Here is a 7,099-nt window from a genome sequence, read left to right on the forward strand (position 1 = left end):
GCAAAAGCAAAACCGAAAGTACCACTTCCAGGTTTCGCCACTGAGCAGAGTTCTCGCTACTTCTTCGGCCCACAGCCCAAGGCAAGGCAGCCTGAGCGGGGCAAAGCAGCCTGCGCAGGGTCCCTTCCTTGTCCCCCAGCACACTGATGCTGGGGAGTGCACCAGACGGTACACATTTGATTAACCAGAATATTTGATTAACCAGCATCCCCCATTCCCAGGGGATGCCAGATAACAGAGCTTTTACTATACAAGGAAAATGCACATTAGCCTATATTAATGTTCATTAACTAAAGAGCATGGGGCACCTATACAGAGCACAGATGCTGCTCCAACACACAGGAATTCCAGTGCATCAGAAAAGTCTTGATTAATTAAGCCTGCTGGAAGTTTGCTGGATCGTGGCAATTGCTGCAATCCAGCACCCTCCTGCGTCTCATGTATCAGCATCCCCATGCTTAAAAATGGTGCTGGGACTGCTTGAACTAAAGCTCATCAAATGAGCTTTAGTTCAAGCACCTGCACTGCTATTTTTAAGTGCAAGGATTATGAACATCACATGCCTCCTGAGGCTGGGGGGGCAGAGCAACCACCCACAGGTGGCAGCAGCGGTGGCAGCAGCAGGGGTGTGGCAGCAGTGATCAGGGAGCTTCTGCATGCGGCCGCGGTAGTGTCGGCAACAAGGGGGAAAGGGGTGGCAAGCACCAACCAGCAATTGGTGACCACCCACAGGCACTGCCAGCAGTGTTGGCAGCAAGGGGCGGGGGGTGGTGAGCGGTGGCCACCTGCAGACGCCACCAGCAGTGGCAGCAGCGGCCAATCTCAAGGGTTCACCACCAATCTCAGGGGGTGCACATCCACTCATGTGCACCCCCTACACATTGCCAATGGCAAGGATGCTGATACATGAGATATGGAGGTGCTTTTTCTAATTAAAACACCACCCCCCCCCTCCTCCATCCCTGGAGGTTGTTTAAAAGTGACCATAGTTTTCATTGATGCTTTAATGTGCATTAGCAAATGAATGTTTTTTTTAATGTTTTGTGCATTAAAATAGGCTAATGCTCATTAAAGCTAATGCACAGGTATAGACACACCCCAGTTTTAGCTGTGAGGCCAAACCAGTCTAGAGTTCAAGGTTATATTCATGTTTAACAGAAAATCTCGATACAGATCGAATAGTACCAGAAAGGTGATGGAACATTTTTACTCTAAAGTTGCAAAAATCTCAAGAGAACAGGAATAATGTTATAAGGTATAAAACCTTATAAGGTTTTCAGTATGTCGGGACACAAGCGTATGAGAATCACCCAAGACCTTGGCCACACAGAAAATAGGGTCCTTCCAGTTTTTGATTCACTTCAATGTTACAGCTGTATAGAGATTAGTTGAGATCTTAGGATTCAAATCCAAACACCAACACCATTCAAATATAGACAGATTCAGATTTATGGCAGTGGCTCAAGCATTTCTTTCTCACCACTGACTAGAACTTAGATGGTGAACTGGAAATCGGAGTTTCAGCTTTACAATTTAGATTGTGAGTAAAGGTGATTTTAAGAAAAGTAGGAAGGGGTGGACCACATTATGAATCTTACATTAAGTCATGACTGAACTCAGAATGGTTAGGTATGCCAGCATCCACCCCAGAGCCAACAGAAGGGTGTGATGGGACTAGAATTCATGTCTGTCCCCCTCTGACTCTCTAGACCAAGGGGCCATTTTTACCTGGGTAGACTAGAGGCAGTCTTTGGCACAAGAAAGACACCATCACTACTGGTCCGCCAACCTCTTAAAGCAGATGGTAATTAAAAAAAAATCAGTAATCACAGAAGGTGTATTGTACTTTATATAGACAACTATGTAAACAGTAACATTATCATTAAAATATCTTTAAAACACAAAGGCCTAAAAAGGCAGATATATTCAGTAAAACAGATTAAACAATAAATCTGCAGTTGCTGACACAGCTGCAAAAAAAGCCATGCCAAGTGAATAGTAGATGCTTGCAAAATCACTTAAGGATGGTATAGGCAAACCTCAGATAAAATACCAGGTTTAAACAGAAAGTTTATTTAAGCCAATTCCTTAAATCAACTTCTCAATAGATATAACACCCGTTCCTACACAAATATAATTTAAATCAAACAAGCTGGTTAGTTGTTTAAGATGTTTTTCCTAAAAATAGAAAAAAAGGAATTAAAAAGATTTTTATTATTATTCTTTTTTAAGTCCTTGGTATTAAATCCTCAATTCTACCATGATGGGGATGGAGATAGGTAAATGAGCACTGTAATTTAAATGTAAAATATTATGACTGTGTGTTTTAGAAAATTGAATTTTAGTACAGTGTTACCATATAGAGGTCTTGTCATGCAGTATACGCCTTAGTATTCCTCTCATTTTTATCTATGCACCTAGATTGTACTCTCTCATGCCCCTACATGGTGAAGTTAAATTAAAAGCTTTTTTTTTAACAGGAATACATTCCCTTACCAGTATTTTTCTATGCCTGCATGGAATATACTGTAGTTTTCTCATTTATACTGTAATAATTTGGTTTAATTTCCTTTCCCTACTATTCATAGTCAGTCAGCTAGTACTGAATAATCCATTGCATTCCTGTCATTAAATAATTGAGATCTCACAAAATTATCAGCAGCAGGTAAATAGGATGAAGGGTCAGTACCTTTTCTGCAGATGACAGAATACTGTCGCTGTTGTATCAACTGGATATCTGTTGAAGGGTTACAGCATATGTTAATCTTTTCCAGAGAAAGACTGATGTATTACAGAGACTAGAGAATGTTTATGTGATCTCATTACAGGAATGTGGTTTGCATTAGTTATTGGTCATCTGTCTAAATTAAGTCGTGCCAAAAATGCCAGGTAGTCTGTAATATGATACACAAGTCAGTGGTAGGTAAATTTTGGGCTAAGTACAGACAGTCAAAAAGCCCAAGTCTGAATTGATTCTATCTTTGCAGTTTAGTCTAAGCTGTGTAGACTGAATTAATAAGCAAATGAACTGCTATTCACTTTTGATTCTGGAAATGCAGCCACATGCCTGTGGTGGCTCAAGCCAAAATCCAGAGAGATGCTTTAGCCCACCTCCCTGCTCAGCTGGACCAGACAGCTTGGGAAAAGGCTGTCCTGCCTGCCCTGCGAGGGGGTATTTGAGGAGGAGGTGCAAAGCATCCTGGGATGCTGGGGGACTGTGAGTTAACTTGAATCTGAAGAGGATATGGGAAAGAAGTTCAATAAATCAATTTAACCTAAATCAGTTATGTCTGATATTATATCCATCCAGGTTTACCTTAAACCAGTTTTGGACATTTTGAAAGTGGTTTATAGGCACTGAACTTCTGTTGTGTTACAGATTTGAATCAGTTTCCAATCACTTACATATTGTATGTATAATTTCTGCCCCTAGCCTTAATGTTCAGGTTTAACCTTGACATTTCCTGACTTTGAGGATTTACTATGAGTCCTCAGTGTTCCATTAATGCACTCTTTGTATGTAACCTCCTATTCTGAAAGAATGATGAAAGGCAAGGAGTTTTATGGGTGATACTTTTTATTGTACTGAAAAGATCCTTGTTGGATGGGATATAGACAGACAGTTTGAAATAATTTGAAATATTTTTTTTCCCCAAGTGATAGTCTGAAAGAAGTTTTTATATATCATTGTGAGATACATACATACATACATACATACATACATATATATATATATATATATATATATAACTTCTTTCTAACTACCACTTGGGGGAAAAATATATAGATAAATAGATAAATTAAACAAGGTACTCCCCACAACTTCAGAACCCAACTGACTTGCAAAAAATAGGTACTACCACTTTCAAATTCTATAATCTGAAAATATTTGGCTATATATCACAGCAGTTTATATTATGTCCAGAATAAAAAAGCCAAACCCTTATACATATTGGGAAAAATTCACTCATCATATGCACATATAGGGCACATCCAGATGAGCCCTCACGTGCCTCTTGCAGCATCTCAAATCCCTTTGAGATGCTGCAAGAGGCAACTCTGGGGAAAAAAACATTCCCCATGCTGCAAATTTGCAGCACGGGAGCAAAATTGGACCTCCGGGGGTCAAAAAAAAACAACAGGTGAATAAAATGGGGAAGGCAAAGGAGACTTGGGTCCTCCACAGAACCACTCTGACAGCCAGCCAGAGTGTCTCTATGGCTAGCCCTCGCCCCAGTGCTGAAGCACGCTGCCTGCCCATGCAGGGCAGAGAGTGTACCAGCCACAGGGAGCTGGACCCAGGCTCCATGCCAGCAAGTAGGGGGTGGCGGGGGGAAGAGACCCCCACCAGCCGGATGGGGGGACCCCCACCGGCCCCATTCCCCACCTGTTCCCCGAGCCCCACATATTGCTGTCCCACCAAGCCCCATTCCCTGCCTGCTCCCTGAGCCCCCCTGATCACTGCCCAACCTGGCCCCATTCCCTGCTGGTTCCTGCAGCCCCCCCAATGGCTGCCTTGCCTGGCCCCAGCATCCCAGCACTTTAAAAAAAAAAACAGCCCCACAGTCTCTGGCTGTAGCAGCAGCCATTGAAGCATCTTGGGCCTCGTGGCAGAGTCCCCCCCATGCTGTGTGGGGCAGCAGAGGGCAGCAGGAATTGGCCCCAGCTGCCTGGCACCCGCACTTCGCTGTCAGAATGTGCAGGTGCTGCATGACTCAGCAGGGTGCCACATGGTGCCCTGTGCTGTCTGACAGCTCGGAGCCACTCTGACTGCATTGGGCGGGGGGGGGGGGCTCTGCCATGAGGCCCAGGGGCCCTGATGGCCACTGCTACAGCCAGTGAGTGCGAGGCTTTTTTTTTTAAGTGCCGGGACACTGGGGCTGGGTGGAGCAGCCATTGTGGGGGCTGCAGGAGCCAGCAGAGAATGGGGCTGGGTTGGGCAGCGATTGCGGGAGCTCAGGGAACAGGCAGGGAATGAGGCCAGATGGGGAAGCAATCCGGGGGACTGGAGGAGCAAGTGGGGGTGGAGCCAGGTGGGGGAGCATGTGAGTACTGTGGAGGGTGGTAGCCCCTGTGAGGGCTATGTGGCCCCTCTTCAGGGGGCTGTAGCCCCTGTTGGGGGGCTGTGTCCCCTGTAGGAGGGCTGTAGCCCTGTGGGGGGCCAGTCCATGAGTTGTGCAGAGGGGTTGCACCCTGCAGGGGACCCCTCCTGCCCACTGGTGCTCCACTTGGAAGCATGCACAGACAAGTGAGAGGAAAGCAGCCCCATAGACTCTGGGCATCTTCCTGGCCAGAGCCTCCTTCCTGGTCAAGTACAGGGCCCACTTGGCCAGGGCCAGGAAGAGGTTGACCAGGAGTTCCCAGGACTTGGTGGGGGTCATGGATGGGGTGACCAAAAACAAAAACGTGGGGAGTAAAATTCTACCAGAACCTCAGTAGAAAGTTCTGGAGGTGGACGTGGAGGGGCTGCAGCCTGGCGCACTTGAGGATCATGTGTCCCAGGGTCTCCCTCTGCCCGCAGAAGGGGCAGGAGATCAGGGTGTCCATGACACTCACCACATACACGCCCATGGCAACAGCTTCATGGAGGAGCTGCCAGCTGAGGTTCCCAGTGTCTCATGGGATGAGGGGGGAGTACAGACTCAGCCACTGGGGTGCCCCAGCCATGTCCCCGCTGAGTAGATCCCACCACTTGGCCCCAGAAGCTCCTGAGAGCCCTGAGCTACTTGCCAGGGCAGCTTTTTATACTGCTGGGGCCAGGACAGGTGCTGGCCCCAGACTCTAGCTACCCCTGGCTGCAGATCCAGGAGGACCCAAGCAGGGTTATTTTGCCCCAAGTGGCACAACTTGCACCACAACAAAGTGCATGTCCAAACACTTGCGCTGAGGCAAAGAGCCCCAGCTCAAATTTGAACCACTTCTATTTGAGCTGCTGCAAACGCATTTGTCTGCATGTGTGGACATGCCCACATAGAGAAACTTCTTTTGATCAAGAGATTAAAAAGTCAATTTACAACTTCCTGGAGGTATCTGGAAAATTCCATCTCAATAGATGAACATTCCTGAAAGTTAAAAATGGGATTAACACAGGAAATTATTGTGCTATTTTCACAATTCAACAAATCATTTAAGTATCCTGTCATTCTGTCTTTATGGAAAACCAAGGCAATGATTTGCTGAATAGGGATGAACTCTGACAAGAAGCAGGCTGATGCAGCTGGGACCCCCCTTTTCTGGTAGGGCTTCTAGCCACAAAGGCATCCCATGCACCTCCACAACTGGGAGACTGCAGCCACTGTGATCTCCCAGCCATGGGTGTGCTCTACACACCTCCAGGGAGGGCAGATCACAGCCATGCCCCAAAGGGCACTGCCAGGACCCAGTATCCACAGCTGCCAGGCACTGCTGGAGCCAAGAGTTCCCTCAGCTGTGAGACTCGGTCCATGTCTCAAGCTGACAGGGACTCTCAGCTGTGGCTGTGTCTCATACACAACTGGCACTGAGAGTCTCCTCAGCTGCAGGCCTCTCAGTCCCAGCTGCACCATATGTGCAACCAGAGGCAAGAGTCCCTTCAGCTGGCAGAACTCTCAGCCCTAGCAGCTACAGAGGGCTGGTGCAATCTTCAGGCCTTGATGGTGCACGGGGCACCCTGTGGCTGAGAGATTGCAGCAGCTGTGATCTCCCAGCCATGAGGTGCATTGTGAGCCCTGGCAGCTGAGAGATCCCAACAGCTGCCATCTCCCAGCTGTGAGGGCACAGCCTACATGTGCAAATTAAAGCTGTATAGACACCAGCTATAAAGTTATTACACATTTCAAGCAATAATTTTATAACAAGTTGAACCTTTTTAAGGTGCCATAGTTAATTTGCACATGTAGCTAGTTTAACTTTACTACACAATTACCCAGGTATTTGCATAATTCATATAATACATAGAAGGGGCCTTAGGGTCACACATTATTGCTTCTGTTGCTACAACATTGCACAGTGGTCTGAAAATGTATAGTACTATTAGCTAATGTATTATTTACATGCTACCCACATATTTAATGGTAAAGGCTTGGCCGTATAATAAAAAGTGTGAAACTTTGGTTTGAAA

This window comes from Alligator mississippiensis, chromosome 4 (assembly GCF_030867095.1).
Source record: "Alligator mississippiensis isolate rAllMis1 chromosome 4, rAllMis1, whole genome shotgun sequence".
Lineage (NCBI taxonomy): Eukaryota > Metazoa > Chordata > Crocodylia > Alligatoridae > Alligator > Alligator mississippiensis.